General features: G+C 47.6%; 1 protein-coding gene across 1 annotated transcript in view; it reads right to left on the minus strand.

Annotated features, from left to right (window-relative positions):
• LOC149339057 (paired box protein Pax-6-like) overlaps positions 1–18761 on the minus strand; it is a 251155-nt gene extending 232394 nt beyond the window's left edge. Inside the window, exon 1 of the mRNA XM_089547875.1 lies at positions 18701–18761. The gene's annotated coding sequence lies outside the window, so the exon portion shown is untranslated. The remainder of the gene's footprint in view (positions 1–18700) is intronic.
• Between the last annotated feature and the right edge of the window lie 3585 nt (positions 18762–22346).

Here is a 22346-nt window from a genome sequence, read left to right on the forward strand (position 1 = left end):
ATAAACCGTTCCAGGCATGCGGGCATTAAATTGCTAATATGTGTCGTTAGGCACATGTCTCTGTCTTTATATACGTGCACACGCATAGATTGGAATTGCCACGAAGCACCGTTATAGAACAAGCTTGGAAGCATATTTCAATTTAATACACGCTGGTGACCGCGGTGCGGAACTGCGGAATACGGCGTGACGAAACAGGGTTCGGTGACGTCTTCGAGCTTCGTGGCATTCATCGAGGGTTGCTGGCGGGAGAGCCTCCTTTAGGATGGTTCCTATGCTGAAGAGTAGTGACGGTACATCAGAAGTCTTTAAACATACGTCAGCGTCATGTGCAGAATGCCTGGGTTCAGGGTCGTCAGTCAGCGCAGTGTTGTTTGTAGCTGAAATCAACGTTGGTCGTCCTAAATAACGATATAAGGAATTCGGCATCCTGCGCTGGTGTTCATACCGCGCCACTGAATATAAATATTAATCTTCAAGCAGTGCCAGCCTTGTCTCAGAAGCCTGGGCATCATCTCGACCTCAAATACAAGCTGGCGACCTCACACAACCTCACCAGTAAGGATGAGGTCTCCTCATGCACTCCCTCCCTTCAAATTTTCCGGGGTGACCATCGACCTCATTCAATAACAGCATAGCCTTGTATTGCGAGGTTGAGGTGGGGTGTTCGCTCGATCTGAAAATCAAAAAGGGAGCAGGTGCTTTATAATGCGTAAGCATTAGAACACCCATTACCCCAAAAAGCTTCCTGCGCTGCAGCATGTGAAGCCTCGGTTGGCAGGAGGAAAAATGGAGAGAAGGAAGTTCACTCTCCACTTCCAGGGGAGCAAAAAAAGTGGGAGAGGGTAGAGGAAGAGAGGTTGGAGGAGACGGGAGGCGAGAGGGACACCGCACGGTGTCACACTGTGATCGCTCGACTGGAGCGGGGGCACATACGGTGTGTCACACAGCAACTGATAGACTGTATGGCACCAACCGCTCGCACTGTCTGAACCCGCCAGCGGCAGAGGCTGCTCTGTACGAGCGAGTACTCATGCTAACGCATACTTCGCAAAAACCGCTTTTCACTCCAACCCTGGTCCCGTACGAATCGCGTCAAAATAAGGACCTTGCCATTATATCTGCTAATTTCAACAATAACGATATGCAGGCATTACATGCAGTGCAGTATGCAGTCTATACCTTCCATTTAATATGAAGCTACAGGATAAAGTGATATGATACGCAATATTTTGTTCCTGATTTAAGCGTTAAATGACCGCTAGTTTTGAACTGGTATATGGTCCGAGAAATAAATTAGCTCAGCTAAGAGACCAGAAAATTAAATTCTTGGTCTCATCGACCGTTCTCCGATGCAAAAAAAAACTTGAAAAACTGTAGACTCTCCCCCCTTCCTTCCCCTCCCCACCGCCCTTCCTTGCTGTTATAGTGCCGATGCTGCCCCTCAAAAATTCAATATTCAGAGACTGCGCATGTAGACTGCCAATGAACTGCCTAAAGAAACATTTGCAAGCGCAAGGTATTCATGGAGCACCTTAGTACTCACGATGTTCGAAATCGTTCACTTTATTCCAACCCGAAAAACATCAACCACTTCTAGCACGGGAACACTTTAGTTTTCAGCTTTCACGTTCTAGAGTTGGATGCCTATGCTAACCTATGCTTGACGCGTTGTACTATCAATCAGCCTTCCTTATCTCTTTGCTTTTTTGCCGCTGGACTAGGAAAATACAACTCTGGTCCGCTCGCGTGTGTCGGCGCGCTGTTTTGTTGCTGTCTTCGTTTTGAGCGGAAGCTTGCATGAAAACAGACAAAAGCACGACAACATGCATGCACAAAGCCTCGACCTCTCAAGCCGACCTCAACTAACATCAAACGCACGCATCAGGTACTGAGGTGAAATTTGCATACCTGGCTCAGTAATTCCGGCTTGTCGCCAACCTTATATTATATACTTGAACCTCAGTGCCGTTAATTCACGTTCCTCGATCAGGAGATCGCCTCCTTCTGGCTGACGCCAGTTTCCCTGTAAAGCATTGCTCCATTGTTAGACATTTTGTTTCAACGTAACGCGCATGCTTTTCTCCTCTCCACATCAGCGGTGCTTAATGCATGTGCGCTCGGTTGCAAACGGAATCAGAGATAAGAGCTTGACCTCTTTAAATCACCTTCTCGAATCCGATACCCATTTCCCTGCGCTGTCTTCACGTTCTCACTATACTTGCCGAAATGCCCCTTCCCGAAGGCATATATACTGCATGCCACAATGCGGGCCTTTTATTTTCGCCAATTATCGGAGCAGCGCAGTACAGTCTCTATGCCTTCCTGGCAGAGCGTTCCCACGGCTGGAGTCACCTCGAGGTATATTAATCGCAGAGTCGGCGCAGCTATTTCGGAAGCCCCGAGAGCATTCTGGAACAAACATGTTCGGCCATAAAGCTTCCAGGAGATCCTTTTTAGATTGCGCCTTCATGGAGAGGTCGCGAAGAGCGGGGGGGGGGGGGGGGGGGGGCAGACAGGTGGCTATTCAGTGAGTCTTCTCCCATCCTCACAACGAACGTTATCCTCACAACAAACGTACATATACACAGACACACCAATGTGCACGCATGCCTTCACGCCTGCGCACAAACGAACGCACAAACGCGCGCGCCAGTAGAGGCGCGCGCTGGTATTTCCGAGCGAGCACGCGTATATAAAGGAGGGCCTATGCGGGGGGGGGGGGGGGGGGGGGAGGGGGGGGTTGCCAATGCTTCGCCGTCAACGCAGACCCCCGGCGGCCGAGCCGCGATATAGTTTAACAAGTTCGAACAGAGGAGCAGCGGTGATGAATGCCGTTCGATATGAGCCTGGCTGCAGCGACGCCGGAGCGCATTTATTACGCGGCCCAAGCCGCCGCAGTTGCCCGCAAGGAGCTTCTTCGGAGGGAATAAGCGCTGCTGCCGCGCGTGCTTGGGGGCCGAGTAGGGGGGGGGGGGGGGGGGAATCCTCTTTTATCAGCGAATTAAGGGAGCCGCGCGCCGGTTCAACCACCCGATTCGCGGTGGCTGCTGTAGCCGCCCTGCCTGCGCCTGTATCTGGTGTGTGCAGCAAAAAGAAAGACGCGGTGTGCGCGCCCGCGAGGTTGGAACCGGTTCGCCGGCTTCGCAGCAGTGCACCCGAAGCGCCGGTGCAACAGTGGCGACACTGCCACGACACAGCAGCCCCGGGCAAGGCGGCAAAGAGCTGCCAAGCTGAGACACCGCGAGGCGCCCGGTATAATATAACCTCGTGGATGGCTTCGAGCGCTATTTGGGTGGATTCTCCGCAGAACGCTTCGTACGAGCTTCGTTTGAATTCGCATGGCCATATGGATGCCGACTCCTCATGTCCTTGCGTTGTCGCATGGCACGGAGAAAAGGATGTCGGAAGCACTTCCGTTGTTTGATTGCGTCTCCGCCTTCTTTCTGAGTTGTTATCTTTACATTCCAGGGATGGAAGCGTTGTGGCCAACCCGTATGCACCACTTTATTGAAGTAGCTAATTAAGTGCCTGTGCAACTATAGCTACTGGCAACATTATATCTGTAAAGGCTGACGCAATCAGAATGGCACCGTGTTTCTTAACGCAGACTACAGATTGCACACGAAAGAGTAAACACGAAAGAATACACTATACACTTGTTTGGTTTATGTTTTACGGGGGTTTAACGTCCCAAAGCGACTCAGGCTATTACCGACGGAGCTGCACGATAAAAGAGGACGTTTATTGAGTTCCAGGTGTACCGGGTAGGTCGAGAAATATGACCGCTTTTTGGTAAGTGTGCTCGAGAGGGTGCCGAAGTGTGCGATGGGACAATTAAGCATGGATATTCCATTCCATTCCATTCCATTCCACAGGTGCTATTCTGGTTCAAGTACAGTGCGCAACAGTAGAAGGAAGGATCGATACCATTTGAGCGCCCTGAGGTGAGCGCATAATCTCGAGAAACCGAATAGAACAGCGCAGTTAAAAGCCATTCCGGATCGTTTGTGCAGTCTACAAACTTGCGAACAAGGTATAAGAGTCTCCGATTTTGCTCCGCAAACCATCGCCAGTGGTTCGTCTCGTGTGCGGAAGGCTTCTTATAAATATTCGATTCCGTTGTCCTGAGCGTATAGGCAAAAACGGCCGTTGTGGGTGCATAGACATGAATCGCAAGAAAAAAACCATCCTGCGCAAGTGCAAATATAAGATCGAACGAGGTATCGGCACATAGAACGCGTTCTGTTCACAATTTTCTGTCACGTCACCAAACTGACGATTCATTTTTGCGTTCCGTTTTTAACAACCTGCTAATGTCAGTAGTGCGACAAGAGTGTACCCTGCATGCTTTGAGCAATCTGCCACCAAGTCAGTGAACTATACAATCCACCAGATTAGCTTGTTGTTTCTATAATACTGCCTTCTGGATGTGTGTTTATTTAAACGATCTTGTTTTGGATGTCAGTGCAGTGCACTGGCGGCGAGTAGCCAGGTTTACGTCACGATGTATAGTGCTCATTATAATAATTGACACCTGCTTGCCACGTTCATTTCCTGCTTGTGATAACATACATCCCTCGGCTCTTATCAATTTTTATCAATTACAGCGCGTTTGCATCACCTGGCGCACCTGAAGCGTTGCACATTAAACACCACCTGTAACGGTACAACGCGATAGGTTCAGACATTTAGGGGCTGGCACACGTTCTTTTCTAACTGCTCCATGAGTAGCGCGCGTGGCTTGCATGCGATCAATGGTTTGAGCACTATGGGAACTGATAAGATAAGATTGTTAATTTAAGTGAAGCTGTGAGGGAAGTGCAAGGTGGTATAGACGGTCTGTTGTCGTATATGCGTTGGGAAGCGTATACATGCAGACGAGAGAGATTTGACAGAATAACGTTGTCGTTGTGAAAACAGAAAGGTGAGCACAGTCAGCTGACCATTTTCCTATTGCAGCAGCAGCAGCTATATCCTGGGGTTCACTACGTGGCATGAAAAGGAGCGCATGCTTGAAGACCAACATAGACAACGCACAACACTAGACCTAAAAACTTGTACTACGAAAACTAAAGGCACGCTTAACGGCGTAGGAAAGGAACAATAGTTTCTGATAGGGGCACTCTATGAAGTATGCCAAAGAGTTAATCTGTTTAGATAAAGTGACTATGGTATAGACCGGGATCATAAGAAAGTAGCCATGGAATAAGAATGGGTTAAGGTGCATCTGCAGGCATGCGCTCTCTATAGAATTTACGAACAGAACCTCAATGACGCCCCTCAAAACTGCATACTTGCTGTATCCTTCAGTGTACAGTCTAACGCGATTTGAAAGTGGTCCCTTCAGGCTTAACCTACTCAAATTAGACATGCTCTTCCCAAGGAGGCTGCAATGAATACATGAGCGTAGCTATAGTGGAACGTATCTTTTATCTAGCATAAACAAAGTGGAAAGGGAGGTGTGTCCTTCAGCTCTCCGGAAGCAGGCAAGGCAGCATAACCCTTTCCACTCTGTTTATGAAAGCGGCCGCCGCATATCGCCACAAGTAGGGCCCGAGGCTATCTGGCACACGCTCCCGTGTTCACGCTCATAAATTTCATGACTGTACATGCCCCGACGGAGCCAATCCTTTGCGGTTAACGAAAAAAAAAAAACGGAAATAAGGCTGAGGACAGCGTAGCTCAGGCTATGGAAAGGAGTAGTTAACGTTAATAGCCTGAGATAGAGCAGCGTGGATGGTCAGAGTAAAATAACGGACACTGATGGAAGGAAAGCGCTGAAGTGAGGTCAGGTGGGAAGATGCGTGAGTTGCGGAAATTTGCTGGAACAGGGCTGCCGGGGCAGGTGCATTATTAGGCTGACTGGAGATTAGGAAATACCCGTATCGCTTTCACTGGACGTATCCTAGCTGATCGGGATAAGCGGAATTACTACCTAGGTTAAGATAGCTACTATGCGAGGGCGTTTTGTGCGAGTGCAGGCGAGTACACGAAAGCAGCCCGAAAATAAAGGCAAAGTTCAACTATTTGAAGTTTATCACATTCGCTGCGGCTGAAACGGAGTAAGAAACTTGAAACTTTTTCTGGCATGACGGTCACCTATAGTCCGCGAGAAACATGACAGTGCTGGATAGAGGAATCATTCGGCTATAGCTAAGCTAATGTGCTCGTTGCACCGTTCTTTTTAGAGCCGTCCGAGTATACGTTAAGACTGAAGTTATCGCCTTTAAATCGCGTTAGACTGCCCACACATGTGTACGGCTCCGGCAGCGTGTTCCCGTCATAGTCGGCGAGAGTGCGACAGGATTGGCCGCGCTCGAACAGCAGCCTGCACCTCAGCAGCATTCGCAGCAGGACAGAGTTTCATGGGCGGAGCTTCCGCACAACGCAGTGGACAGCTATATACTTGATAGATCTTCGCGAAAATGTCCCTATTTCATCGCGCAACTTACACGTCGAGGAATAGAAATAGTAAAAAAAAAAATACGGCCTATTCTAGAGACTGATGCACGATAAGAAATAAATGATACAGAATTATCCAGCCCACGCCCTGTAAAGCACACATGCTAGGAGATCGAGCGGCCGTGCTAGCACTAACGGAAGCGGTTGTTGCTATACAGGATGTGTCATCTCATATTCTATTTTCTGTTTGCTTCTTTTCAGAAGGGTTGAAATGCGGGCCAGTTGGTACATTGTAAAAGGAAAAAAACCAGTCACACAAGACGAGGGACAAGAGGAGTGTACACGCCACAGCGACTGGACTATCAACTGAAGTTTATTAGAAAATACATAGTCCCAGCAAGGCCAGCTGAGCATGCGCAATAGCATCATCACAAATCACTGAGCATAAGAGACAAGAGACAAGAAATATCGTCTATCGTGATCGACCTAAAAAGGTCAGTGCGCTTACTCGAAAAAGAATTTGCCTTTTTATAGGTCGATCACGATAGATTATCTCTTATGCTCAGTGATTAGTGATGATGCTGTTGCGCATGCTCTGCTGGCCTTGCTCGGACTATGTATTTTCTAATAAACTTCAGTTGTTAGTCCAGTCGTTGTGGCGTGTACGCCCCTCTTGTCCCTCGTCTTGTGTGACCGTTTTTTTTCCGTTTGCTTCTTTTTTCATTAGTACAGTCGAGAATCGCAGCCGTCCAAGCATCGCATCGTGCTTTTGGGCACAGGTCTCCAGCCCATGGCTCGAACAAGTGGTTCGCGACCTCAACGCACAGCCGGCCTGCCTCCTTGACAAACACGTAAACACGGCAGGCGCCTCGAAGTCGATCGTCAAGACGCCATTTCTTTTCTTCGACGTGATAGAGAAACGCCGATGACATATCCGACCGAGAAAAACCGCACTCCGTTTTTGCCCCTCTTTCTTCACAATATCGCTCACAGCGGTTTTTGCTTGCTCTCTTTCTTCTTGCCTTCTGTTTTCGTCGTTTTTTTTTCCCCCGAGACTAGCTCTGTCGGATATCGCGCACTCATGAGAGCGAGCGATGATGCATTGGTCCGGCCGCACTGTGCATGCATGCGAGCGCGATCGGCCATTGTGTCGCTTGTCTGTCCAGCCCGGTGCGGTCGCGTCGGTGGCACGCCATCAATAACGGGCCTCTCTCCGGCCAATTGAATCTCGACCGGCAATGCATTGTCTCGGCCGGACCACCTAAGCGCGCTTATGCAAACGAGTACGCGAGTCCGTGCACATACAAACAGACCCGCCGGGCGCGGTAGCGTTGTCGCTGGAGTCTCCCTTTCTCTCTCTCTCTGTCTCTCTTCTCTCTCCTTCTTTCTCTCTCTCAGAAAGAAGCAAAATAAAAGGACTAAGAAAAGAATTTCAATCAACGAGAAGCCGCAGGATGAAAAAAAAAAGAAAAAAGAAACAAATACTCAGCTGCGTGGTGTACGTGTCTGCGATCACAGCGCCACCTACAACGCGCACGCTGTAGGTCTCGCTCTCTCTCTCTCAGGAAGAAGGAAAACAAAAGGACTAAGAAAAGAATTTCAATCAACGAGAAGCAGCAGGAAGAAAAAGAAAAAAGAAACAAATACTCAGCTGCGTGGTGTGTCTGCGATCACAGCGCCACCTACAACGCGCACGCTGTCGACGACGCGTGCATGACCTTTTTAACAGGGGAAAGACAATCGTAAGCTTCAAAAATGTAGAACGCTCGTTCCGCGCTTTATGTAAGCGTCACTCGCAAGCATCGCTCACGCAGGGCTTGGACAGGTAGCGCGTCGATGAAAGCATTGTTTGCATGCGATATATGCATGCATCCATCTGGGCCCCACTACAATAAATCTTGACGATCGTGTTTGAGGAGCTATATTTATTTTTTTTCCCCTCGCGAACTGTAGAGAGAGACAAGAAGACGAGCACGAAATTCGAACCCCATTTGTTGAAGGGAGGCTTGTGGGGAATTTTTAAACGCCGGCTAAATTCTCTGTATTTCATTAAAGAGTCTCTATCTCTAAACGCGGAAAGAAGAGCGCGAGGAAATGCGGCATTTCACATGTTATTATCTCCTTCGAGTGACATAAAATCATCAGGTGTATAGCGCATGCACCTAGAAGCAGTGGCAAAAGGCATGGCGGAATGCCTGACAAAGCCTTGCCCTCTAAGCAAACAACAACAAAACATTTGAAAACGTTTGACAGCTGCCGACTATGAAGCAAAATCAAAACAGAATGACAATTCCATTGTGTAAAGTGACTAACAAAACCAAAAATGTTTTGTTATACATGAACGTACAGTGCAACCGCATATAAATAGCGTGGTGTGTTACGAGCCAGGCATGTTTATGCAAATACAGTCGAAACTCGATAGTTCAAAGTCTGTTCGAATTAAGCCGAGTTCGAATTAAAAGGGTCTCGATCGGTCTTCCCTTATTACACGTGATGATCACGTGGTCAAAGCGTCAGTTCGAATAAAGCGGAAGCTCGAATTAAGCGAGTTTGAAAGAAATTCCACTTATGCTTTACGTGCGCACCATCACTATAAAATCGTGGTCGGCAAAACCTTCGTCGGTAGGGATTCTTGGCACTGCACTGGCCTGAGCCGCCTATGTCATATTTACAGCAATGAAACAAAGTAATTTCGTTATGATAGTTATTTGTATCGTCTTTTGAATCTTAAAACGATGTCCTGCGCACCACTTTCCGATGTACTGCCTCAAGAGGGATACTCGGCCAACCCATGTTTGAGTAGTGCATCGACATTCTGTGTGCGCGCCGCGCAATAACATGACTAATTAAAGGCCACTCGACAATAGACCGTATTCACACTATCAATCAGGTGAAAAAAATGCTCAGAAGATAAACAACCCTCATATATAGCCTTCAGAGGTTACGAGAAAGCATTTGACTAAGTCAGAACCTCAGCAGTCATGCAGGCATTGCGGAATCAGGGTGTAGATGACTGGATATCCATGACAGCTGCACATCAACCACACCTTCATAAAGTCAGCAATAAAATTCCAATAAGAAAAGGTGTCAGGCAGGGAGACACGGTGTAGCCACTGCTATTCACCGCCTGTTTACAGGAGATGTTCCGAGGCCTGCGAACAGTTGGGTATAAGAGTTAATTGAGAATACCTAAGTAATCTGCGATTTGCTGATGACAATGCCTTGCTAAGTCACGCAGGAGATGAACTGCAAACTATGATCAAAGAGTTAGACAGGCAGAGCAGAACGGTGGGTCTAAAAATTAACACGCAGAAAATAAAAGTAATGTCCAACAGCAGCGAGGCGCAGGAAGTGCAGAATACATCTACTTAGGGCAGGTTGTGACAGCAGATCCGGATCGCGAAAGTGAAATAATTAGAAGAACAAGAATGTGGTAGAGCGCGTTTGGAAAGTTCTCTCAGATAATGAATGGCAGTTTACCAATATCCCTCAAGAGAAACGTATTCAACAGCTGTATCCTATCGGTACTCACCTATGAAGCAGAAGCGTGGAGGCTAACGAAATGGGTTCGGCTGAAGTTAAGGACAACGCAGCGAGCTATATGGAAAGAAAAATGATAAGTGTAACGTTAAGGGACAGGAAGAGGCCAGAATGGGTCAGGGATCAAACGCAAGTTAACGACATCGCCGACGAAATCAAGAAGAAGAAAAGGGGTATTGGGCGGGGCATGTAATACGAAGGCAAGATAACCGCTGGTCCTTAAGGGTGCTCTGAAGAGGAATCTGAACTCGTCTTTTTGCTGCGGGAACTCAATCTACACGTTCCGAGCATTCTTATAAACGTCGACTTATTGCCCTGTGTGGCGGAAATGACGGACGGATATGAGTCGCGGATGCTCGCAGATTTGGGCCAATCGCTTTTTTCCGTGCACCTGGTCGGTAGAAACAGTAAACGTTGCCGATGTGGACACTTTTCTACGAAAAACAGATACACAGCGATCGTGAGGTATTGGTTGTTGAAGACAGCGTGCGCCCTATGAGTGCATGCACTGTCAGCATCAAGATGAGAATATTTCAGTTGAAGGAGATTAAATGCAAGTTGATATGCAGTTCTAAGGCGCGATTATTGCATTCTAGTCCGGGACAACGAGCTTGCCTTTATTTCCGCTGCATGAAATGGTTTATATTTCTGTTTTTATTTTGTATGTGTGTACGTATGTGCTTTTTAGGGCGTTTCAACTGTGCACCGCTCCTGTTTCATTTGACCGAGATTGTGCAAATTTATGAACTGTAAGAAATGTCACACAGAAAGAATGGCTGGCATAGTCAACAGGAAATGATTGGCAACTGAGGTGAATAAATGTTGTGTCTTAAATTCAGACTGTCAGGCAGTTGTATCGTTCTCTGCATCATTTGAGACTGCTCATTGCCCCAATATGTCCTACATCTCGTGAGCGATGGCTACGCGGTGACGTGCGTACGATGTTTATCGACATTTCACACGAATGAGGGGACTGTATACCGTCTCCTTGTTCCCCTCTTCACGCTTGTACCATTCATGTGCACATGGGCGTCCGGAAGGGGGGGCAAGGGGGGGCGGTTGCCCCCCCTTGGAATTACGGATATTATTTATGCCCTACCAGAAAACAACTACAAACTTACCGCCTCCCTCATCCCCAGACATCGGGTGCACCCCCCTGGAAAAAGTTCTGCGGACGCCCTTGCATGTGCACTAACGTGAGTGCACTCATGTGCATAGGTCGTCTGTATTCAAGTGCACAGGCCTCTTTTGCATTGGTGAAATTGGTGAAAACAGCGCGAAAGAAGAAGCCCGAAGGCGAAACGAGGAAGTGACAGGAAAGAGCGCTGACTGACAACTGAATTTATTGAGCGAAACTCGCGCAATATATAGGAAGGCAGTGCCAAAGATAGTCAGATGCAGTCAACGTCACATGGTGCAAAGAGCCATAAAAGCGATAAAAACAAAACAAGGTGAAAAAGCTAACAGTGAACTGAATATCAAAAGGGATGGTAACAAAATGAAAACTACACTCAATGACTATACACAGCAAATGTCATATGGTGTAAAGAGCCATAAAAGCGATAAAAACATAACAGGGTGAAAAGGCTAAAAGTCAGCAGAATCTCAAGGGGATGGTAACAAAAAAATACATGATGACTTAAACAGTTAATGTCACAAGGTGTAAAGAGCCATAAAAACCGATAAAACATCCATAGCAGGTAACAAGGGTAAAACCGATAAAAAATGACGAAATGGAATTGTGGAAAGAATAAAAACTAACTGAATGTAACAACGTATGGCTAAAAACATGCACAGACCTTAACAATAAAACGATGAAACAGTGACACTCAACGATTGAAACACGCGTAGTCAACAATAAAAATTTAACAATGTTGTTCCAAAAAGGCAAGTTCACTCCTGTACAATGATTTTGACGCGTCACTGACACATTCCAAGCCCTTTCTTTTTATAAAGAAAGCCTCCTTCAACTCCCGGGCTACGCTGTCTCTACTCCTATCAAGAACAATAGTGTCGCGTAATCGAGGCATGCATTTACAATCTTTGCAATGAAGCGCTAGATTAGAGCCAGTGCCTTTGCAAGTGAGCGCTCATGTTCCCTTAAACGTTCGTTCAGGCACCTTCCGGTTTGACCAATATAAACTTTGTCGCATGTAAGCGGAATCTGGTAAATCACACCTTCCCTACACCTGACGAACATGTTGGCATGCTTTACGCCACAGGTTTGCTGTCTTGGCTTTTCATTATTTATCCTGTGACACAACGTAGCTAGCTTGCAAGGGGCAGAAAAGACTACGGGAATCTCATATTTATTTGCAACCTTTTTCAAATTATGTGCTACCCGGTGGGAATACGGGATAACGGCAGGCCTCACCCTCCTATCGCTTTCCTGAGTAACGTTTTTCTTCTTGCCTTTAACTTTCTGAAGCAGAGCTTCAGTCACTGCCGAAATCACAGTCTGCGGAAAACCTGCCTGTATTAACCGTGCGGTCTGCAGTTGGAAGCTCTCTTGCATGCAATGCTCGCATGATTTTGTTAGTGCAGATCCTAATCCTGATGTGGCTATGGCTCTTTTAACTGTTTTTGAGTGAGCTGACTCGTAGGACAACAGCTCTTTTTGACTTCGAGGCTTGTACATCCAACAGAATCTATCTCGTTCCAAGGAGAGTTCCAAGTCCAAAAACTGTAACTTGTTGTTTTGTGGAAATTCACAAGTGAATTCCAAACCATGGCTCAGTTCATTGCATGCGCGTAAAATGAATCCATCTGTTTGAAAGCGAATACTTCTACACAAGAAAAGAAAAAAGCTTCCTCGACGGCGGTCTTCAAAGTCTATACATATGCGATGAGGCGTAACCATCAACGACAAGTAGTGTCTCGAGGAAGCGATCGAGTTGCACGAAAGTGCTAACTCGAAGTCGCTCCTGCGTGGTCAAGGAAATCAAGTTCAGTTCGTAAATTAAAAAAAAAAAAATCGGAATTACGAATGGGTGCCTTTTCCTTTGGTTGAGACAGCGACAGGACACAGACAACCGCATAAGTTTCCGCTACCAGATGTACCGGAGCAGGGCATTATTGCGGGCCTGTTGGTATGGTATGCCAAAGAAGAAAAACCAGCCAAAAAAAAAAAGACGAACACAGAAGGAAAGAACAACACAGGACAAAGGCTGGACTAACAACTAAATTCAGTTGATAGTCCAGCCTCTGTCCTGTGTTGTTCTCTCCTTGTGTGTTCGACTTTTTTGGCTCGTTTTTCTCCTTTGAGCGATACGTACACCGAAGACCTTTTTATTCTCTTCTATAGAAAACTTTCTTGCAGAACTGTGAGCTAATATACAATTAATCCAAAGCTCCATGCACATTGCAGCCAGTTCTTTTTTCCGCTTTCAGAGAATTATGTTAAACACTGTCCTCAAGAATGTAGGAAAACTTTCAAACTTCCCACTCATGTTACCCTCTTCACCACCGAGCTTTTTTTCTTTCTGTCTGTGGACACAACTTAAATAGTTTCAGGTACACGCCAGCCTTCTTTTTCGTCGTCTCTGACTTCTTCAGTGTCTGTAGCAGCTACGTGACTATATATGAACAGCTGAGCGTGATGGGTCAAAAAAACAATGTATTAAACTTTGAAACATAAGTGGTACTAAAACTCAGACAACGATTGCTTCCGAAAGTCCTTCATGGCACGTTTATGTAAACAATAGTTAAAGCTCATATTAAGTCTGCATGATCAGCCTGCGCTGTGCGCGGAATAATAGAAACAGCCAGGTGACAAGCAATTACTGTAACACCAAAACGACGGAATTAGCTTGCAGAGCCCAATATAGGTGTATCTATATCCCGATCCTGGACATATCCGCACGTCATATAAGAGAATATAGATATATTCAGGCGCTCCAATTGCTTAAACAAAAAGCTAGCGCTGATGACGTATGCTATTCAGCTCGCAAAAAAATAGCCTCGTTAAAACACAAATGAGGAAATTCATCAAGCGAATTGAGAAACAAGGCGTACAAAGCAGCAGTAAGGCCGTCTCTTTGAGTACGCACATATTGTGTGAGACCCTCACATGATATATAGAGCAAAAATAAAAAAGAATAATCAATTAAAAGGCTTGTCAATTGCTTTATATATAACGGCTACAAAGGCCGGGGCTCTCCGTCTGCTACGCACTTTCCGAGCATGGTGGTTGTTCATCGAAAATTGTTCAAAAACACACATAGAACAAAAGAAGGGAAGACGAAATAGTAGTGCTGAGACGCTTGCTCGTACGAATGTCTGAGTATTTATTTTTCTCTGTTACGATCACAGACTAAAACTTGAAAAGTCCCTCGTTAGTTGACGCTGTCCATAATGCGTTATGTTGTTAATGTTTCGCTTGTTGTTTCCTTTCTTGTGTGGCTTCTTATTGCATGACAATACCTAATTTCGTTTTGTATAAGTATTCTTAAGTAGGACGCTCTCGCGGGCTAGTTGACTCATTTACGAGGAAGGTTAGAAAATGCGCAAAACGGACGAGGAGAGGAGGTAAACGCCCGTGGTGTCGTAGTCGTTTCCTTACCTCCCCTTATCCTACTTTTAGTGCATTTTCGAACCTTCCTGTATAAGTACGCATTGTCCTTTTTCAGCGTGTGCTTTGTCAAAACGAATGCTGTTTCTTTTTTTGAAGTTCGCAACTTTTTAGCGTTGTATTCTTTCGTATTCTGCCTCACCTCCTTGTAGTATATGATCCGCAGTATGTGATCATTAAAACGAAATAAATAAAACCCTTAATCTGATATCCAGACACGCAATCCTTCGTTTCCTGTTTTCTACCACAAAAAGTCTTCCGTGATGTGTATGTACAGTCTTTGTCAAAAGTATACAGCCCAAGCGGTCTGCTACTGAGCCCTGCCGCGCGGCCCCTCTTGCGTACTCAACCCTCAAAAACTTAGGACTGTCAAATCTGCTTAAGAACCCCGCAACACTACTTGGAAGCAAACCCCTTGGGATGTATATTTTTGACAAAGACTACCTATAACTAAAGCTGCGCACGGAAACAGCCTATGGTCGATTAACAGTTTTTCGCTCTTTCTATACGATCTTCGTTCAGTGGGAACATATTTGTCATTATAGAAAGTGGCAGTCTATCGATCTAGCAAACTCCGATTTGTCCACCGTGTTCCTGTAAAGTACATCTGCGGTTCCACAAGAGAATCAGAAGCGTGGCCACTTCGATCCGTTGTTCTAGCAGGAGTCTTCTGTAAAAATGCTAGAGAAATCCCAATACTCATTTTCATTTTTATGTTACATGGGCTCTTTTATTGCGAAAGCAATACTAGTTGCACTTTTAGCCCGTCGCGTAGCGAGGCCGGTAGCTACCATATTAGCATATTGGAATGGATTGGATTTCAATGGATTGGATTGTATAAGCGATGCATCACCACAAGTCTAACCACAAGCACCACCACCAGATATACACTGCCAGCTGAGCCATGGCGTAGGTACGGATATTGCTTTCGCAATTACCGGGCTTAACCAAGCTAAGCCACAGCCATTTTTTTCACGACCATGCTCAGCGCATTTTTCTTCCTTTCTTTTTAGCGTGCCCCCGTGGTTGTGTCGAGATCGAGGCACAACCTGAGGAGAATGAATGTTTCCTCGGACGACGTCTCTCGCATCGTGTATCCTGCAGGGCTCCCGAACTGAGTGGCGATCAGTGTAAAAATCACTAGAAAGTTTTTAATGGGCACCGGCCTTAAGGAAGAGCGGTACAGACGCAGTCATTACCCTATGGGGTAATGACTGCAGCAGCAGCAGCAGCAGTGTATTGGCAAAGGTCAGCACTGCATAGGACCACAGTGAAGCCACCATTCCCGATATTGGGCCGGTTAAATTGGTTATATAATATTGGTTATAATATCTGCTGGGGTTAAATTCAATGACTCAGGCACAGCAATAGCCGACAGGCCACTGTAATGATAACCACGCTTGTATATACGAACACCGCCACCATCGGTTGCTCGATAAGACGGATTCGAGTAGGATGTGAGAAGAAGTGCCCGACATTGTAGTGATCTGATCCTTGTGGCAGAGCCGAACAGAGTCATTCGCGATTAGCCATTACATGTAGCCAAGCTCATTCGCTAGCGAGATGTGTCATGAAGCGCGGCCTGAAATGCAGCTCGTTTAGATCGCTCAGTATGTGTGTAAAAAGTGCGGAGATACTTTGTTTTTCAACCTTACAGCGGAACCAAAACTGGAAATGTGCTTAACACAAAGGTATTCTAAAGGTACAACTGTACATTCACAGCGGCGAGACAGCAGTACATACCGCTTCGTAAAAGCGAGCGCTGTGCTGCTCCAGCAGCTTCAAGGAGCTGCGAACATTCGCGCTTCAGGAAGACTGAGTCGGGGCATTAGAGCAACACGTCATAAACACCGACGTTGTTGCGTTGAGAAACAAATTTCGCTGCGCAATCAGAGGATGAACTCCTTAAAATGACGTTTATTGATTGGCCGTGTTGACTTCTGGTAATCGGCAGCGTTACCACTGCTTGCTACCAGGTATGTACAAACGCTCCATTCAAACGATCAAACAATGCTTTGAAAAGAAAATCTACGAGCTCATAAGGTATATCTTACAAGTACACCCTGTTCCATCCGATTTACGGGTTTTTATTTTTTCATGGCCATCATCGGCCTCCTGCTGTTGCATTGTTTAAAACACAAATTCGTGATGTGTACTTCAGTGGCTCACGCGTTGTCGTATAGGTGGAAAACGAATGCTTCTTATGTTTTTCCAAGCTCGATCTTACTTCAGCCTGCTGTTTTAGCAATGCCTCAATCTCTACGGCGATCGTTACATACATCTGTGTTCCATTTACTTAAGTTTTGCAGCATTCGTACGAACTGTAACGGAGCAGATAATGAAATACATTTTCAACGCGAGAAGTCCAAAATGCATAGCGCACAAAATAAATGAACATACATATGCAAAGCGAATCGAGCCCACGAAAACTGAGAAATCTCCGCGGAATCTTTTTCCATTGCCTTACATAAAATAATAAAAAAAGAAATCTATTGAGGTTTTCGCCACATTTCACGCTATACGAAGGAGCCATTCCCCCATTACGTGATGATCACTCCATCTAGCAAGTGAGTATTCAGTGGTCCTAGCTATTATTATCTCCACCAGCCATGCAAACGGAAATCGGCACAGTTGTTTTCTTGTGTGTCCTGGCTACGGGTTAGTTACATGCTTATAAAACATTTTTGACGAAAGCCATATCATGAAACTCCTTATGGCATCGTAACATACGACGCGCTACTGATTCTACCCGAATATTGCTGAACGCAACATCAGTTCCGATGCATCGCTTCGTGCAGTGAGTTCCAATCTTCCTGGCAGCGCAAGCGACCAGCGCTGAGGAGAACCCGTTCCTGCGACGCTATCCGAAGTGGCGTCGGGAGAGCGTTCCCGCGCGTCATCCCCCTCACCCTTGCGCCCAGAACAAAGACGAGGGCGGGGCCCAATTAAAGACGAGGCTCCGCCCCTCGCGACGAGCGCGCCTCCGATTGGATGAGACGCTCGTCGCAGGCACCGTTACGATGGCTCGCAAGTGCGCGCGTGGGAGTGCGCCTCAGCGCGTCTTGAGCACTCGGATAAGGCAGGCAATCGAGGCGCGGGGGAGGAGGAGTGATTCGAGGGTGGCCTTCGGAGCACAGACGCGCCCTGGTCAGCCAATGCAATCAGTCGATATGAGCTGCCTGTCGCATTCGTTTTGGCCTCTCGTTTCCCCTCGCGATTGTTATTCATGACCTCCTTCGCCTTCTGCACAGGCTGAAAGGCGAGGTGAATTGTCACTTCCGCGAACGTGAGACGAAGGCAAAAGACAAGGGAAAAGACTGTCGCGCGGAGAAAATTGCTATGCTACGCAGTGAACAATAAGGATAGAGACACGTCTGTGGTCACATTTTTCACTCATGCCATACTGGCGCGGTAACGAGATGAGGCTGCGAAGACGCGGACGACGCAGTCTCCTTCAAATTGCGCCAATGAAATTTTGTGGGGTTAATTTACTTTCGTTTTGCTCAAATGCGCTGCTCCTTATGCACTGAGACAGACGAAAGCGAAAAGAAAGCCGCAAAGACATTGCGCAGGAGGTTAAGAACACGTTACGACCCCTGGCGGTTTGCATATATTTACAGCCCCACGACGCTTAGTTGCTTTGCAAGATTTGTGCCAGTAAACCTTCCAAACTCTTAACTCGTCGCACGTGCAAGACCACTGTCCTCTGCCACTTTGCCATTTCTCTTGGGACACAAAGGCTTTTTTCGTGAGCTTCGAAGCAACAATTGCGACTGCTTAGCAGTAGTAGCAATAATTTTGATCAAGCATGCGGTATTGCTCCATCCCTCCCATAACGTCAGAGTCGGTCATGCCCAACAAGCCATCGGTTGTTTCAACTCCAAGCATATCTTCGCTTTGCAATCTGTCAGTGAGTGGGGAAAAAGCCCCGCCGCGAAATGTCAATGAAGCACAAGCCGAAATATCCGGCAGGACAAGCCTCCGTTTTGCTTTTTTCGACAATTCTCTAGATCCACAACCGATCCGTTTTGTTTTCAAGAAATGTGTGGCATACAAAGGAAAAAAACACTAAGCGAAAGGAAGCGTAAACAAACAAAAGAAAAACCCAGGCTTGCCAAGCGTCAGAATGACGCGAGGGCTGCGGGGGAGGCAGTGAGAAAGGGTGAGTGAAAGGCGGTGACTCACTCGCTCTGCGGCGGCGACGTGGGTGACGCGTGGTGACGCGTCGTGACGACGCAGATGCCAAACCGGCGACGGGAGCAGCAGGCGCACAGCCGGCGTCGACGATGAGCCTCCTTGCTGGCTGCTGTGGCGCTCCGTGCGTGAGCGCGTGCGCGCGCGCGTCTGGTCAAAAAGGCGAGCACGCGGGCGACTGGCCCGGCCAAAAGGTGCGCAGCGCGGGAGCGCGCCTGATCAGGCTTGTGCCAGTGGCGCCCATTGGCCCCGTGCGCGCCAATGCGCGCGCGCGTATTCGCCGCCGGCCGTGGGCGGGGCTTGACCCGAGGGAGGAGCGGCGGCGCGCGCTTTTTCTTGTGCGCTTCCCTTTGGCCTGTGCGGTGCGAGAAGACGCGCGCGCGCGCTCGCGACCCCGGGACGACGGCGAGAATGCGCGCGCGCTCGCCGCCTGCTTTCGCGGGCTTCGTCCTCCTCGCCCGCCGCTCGCGCCGCCCTTTCCTCTGAGCGGTTTGCCTGCGTTCGGCGGCGCGCTGCGTGCGAGTTGGAGCGCTCCGGAGCGAGCGCGTCGGACACGTCTCGCTCTTTCCCGTCTCTTCTTTTCTGCCGTACATCAGACACCTTGGGCTACTCCCCTTCCTTCCTTCCGCCTCGTTCCCCCGCAACCTGAACGACTGTCTTGCCTTTTTTGTTGTTGTGACGTGAACAGCGGGAAAAGGCTGAGACATGGCCGGGCTACCGCAGCAGTCCCGCTGTTTTCACGAAGCTGACAGAGTGGGGAGAAATCTGCTCTCTGCAAGTTCCCAGGGTATCGATCCTCTCGGGCCTGCGGCTGTCAGGATATTTGTTTGTGGGCGCTTTCATATCTTTGTTCAGAGCTCGGTTTCCGTTTGCTTGGCGCGCGTTCTCGCCTAACGGGCCTGTCTTCTCCAAGTCTCATTGCATCGCGATTGATGCTGCCATTATTGGAGAGGGCGCGTATGCCAGTAACTTTGCCCCAGCAGACTTTTGCATTGACGAATAGTGTGTTTTAATTTCCTTTCGAGGATGAGTGTTCCTGGGTGTCTGCCTGCGTATTGAGCGCACCACATTTGGTAGTTGGCATTTGCAGTGGGAACTAATACGCTTTTGACAGAGCCACGTTATTGCCTGACGTGGCTACTCGACAAACGAGCGAGGCGGCAACAGCAACATCTAGTTCGTTACGATGGATGTGTATGACTGCGAGTGTTGTCAAGTGGTATGTGTACTCTGGAATTTCTGGAGGAAGCCACGAGTTCCACGCACACAAGCACGGCGGTATCACCTGACCTTTCCGTATGCATGCGCTGATGTTTTTAGCGCGCAGCATGACCCAAGAGCTTAACCCTATCAGGCGCGATTTCTTATTTTAAATAGTCTATTTACGTCGCAAGAACGCAAATTATGTTTCCGATGCAGAACACCAACTTTTTTTTTTATTGACATCCACAAACCTGTCAGGGAAACATGACAGGACCTCAAGATTCGTCACACCAGCAACAAAGGAAGCGTAAGATTAGCTTTTATTTTCAAGATTGCAGAAGAACGAAGAAAGAAAAAAAAACGGACAATACTATTGTCACGTTGATCTGGAAAAACCTAGATGCAACCTTTCATGGCTGCGATCAATCGAGATTAGTCTGGTCGCTTCTCGCGTCACGAACAAAAGTGACCCTTTCCTGCAGCCTTGAGCGTGAACGAACAAACACTACAATGACACATGGCACTATTATTGATAAGTGATACATTACCAAAATCTGCCTAAAATTTCCGAAGGATAAATAAAGATAAATTTTTTCAGAAGTGGAAATTACTGCGTTCGCAGTTTACAAAAAAAGAGCAATCATATGAAGGGTGCTCAGTTCGCCTGGAACAGACAAAAAAATTGCAGAAGTTACTATGGAAATTCCAAACTGTGCTAAAGCCTTGTGGTCAACCCGCTGCCGCTTCCCCGAACCGCTTGGCGCCGAATCACTGGGCCGCTTCGGAGCCATGCGTCTCACTCACTCGACTGCAACGAGACGTCTGGCGAAGGAGCGGCGGTGCAGCTGCCACCGCCGTTACGCGCGCTCTCCTTCTACCGCTGCTGTGTGACGTCACGGTTGCTATGCACAGCTGCGCCACCCACCGGCGTGCCGGTCGCTAAGGAGGGGAGGAGGTTGCGCCGCTGCGCGGAGGAGAGGCCACAGTTGGCACGATTCCAGCGCACGGACGGACACCGCGAGCATGAGCCATTAAAGGCTTTCGCCTTAAAAAACACGGAGCACGCCATCCGAAAATTATGCGAATTCTCAGTGAACAGAAATGCCAACGTATAATGCTCCTGAAAGAGTAAAAAAAACCTGCACATGTTGCGGGAAAGCTGCCGAATCAGCTTGGTTAGCTATCGCTTCGTCCAGACACGAGCATTTTTACTGCATATATATGAATTTAACTATCAGTCAGGATCTGACAATTGATTTTTAAGCCATCGAAGCCGCGAACAGCGTACCAGTTACACAGTTGGATGACATGAAAAGAAACCAGGCATATAGACATATAGCGTATTTACGAAAAAAAATACTTTTTGCAGGACCTTCTTTTCCTTTCCACGCTCTAAAGGAAGCTTTCGCAAACTCCAAGCTCTCTTTTGCCCAACACAAAATTATGGGAGCTTGAGCGGCGCTGACAGCGTCTGATGCTCCACGGGCTTCTAGGTCAGCGGCTGCCAGATGTATTAAAAAAAGTGGCAGTGGTTTCGCTCTGGTTAAACCTGGAGGATTGCGAAGGCAACGAGGAGAGAGAGAGAGAGAGGCGATGGAGAGCGCGCGGCAGCGGCGGCGGCCCCGGCACGCTAGCTATGCGCCGCTACTGCGCATGCGCAACTGGCAAGCACGGCGGCGGCACCTCCGAGTCACTCGCGCAGCGACGGTGGTGGAGCGCCAGCTGTGCGCCGTGTGACGTCACTGCTCCTCGCGCATGCGCAGTATGGCCTTTCGTCAGCTCCGTGAAATGGCTCGTCGACTCGCGCGTACTGTTGCTTTCGCAACACGCGCGATAGTGCTGCGGACGTTTGGGATTTTGTTTTCATTGATCACGGAAAAAGAGTGCAGAGTAAACTAATACCGTCGCGAGAAGCAAGTTGGTGTCACCTTGGACGCTGTATGAGTCTATAATAACAATTGTTTCGCGTGTACCTCCAGCTGTTTAATGATGCATTAATCAGTATGAACTAAATTAATAAGTTTAGCGAGAATTTCCTTGTTCTAGCGTCGTCTAGGCAACCGATAACAATGCTAGCTGTCTTTAGCTTCTACTTCAATGTTATGCCGAAACGCTCAACTGGCTGTGATTCCAAGGTCGCCGCTGCAAATTCACATGCAGACTGTCCTGTGTGACCTGTGCGTTCAAAGAAGAAATACTATAACAATCCTTTATCTTCGGTTGCAGTTTGTTCCAATTATCTACTCCTCACCGTCCAATTCAAGCGGCGGTGGAAGCATGGACGTGACATCTTTTGAGGCCGTAACAAGGGGGAAAAGATATAAAAGGCAGGAGAACTGAAATAGAGTCAATATACCAAGCAGGTCCAGGTTACCGTTATGGTGTAATACCTCATAGGAGGATGTCGCCGATAACATATAGTATAGCTGGGTCA

This window comes from Amblyomma mixtum, chromosome 6 (genome assembly GCF_055824585.1).
Source record: "Amblyomma mixtum isolate Tamu chromosome 6, ASM5582458v1, whole genome shotgun sequence".
Taxonomy (NCBI): domain Eukaryota; kingdom Metazoa; phylum Arthropoda; class Arachnida; order Ixodida; family Ixodidae; genus Amblyomma; species Amblyomma mixtum.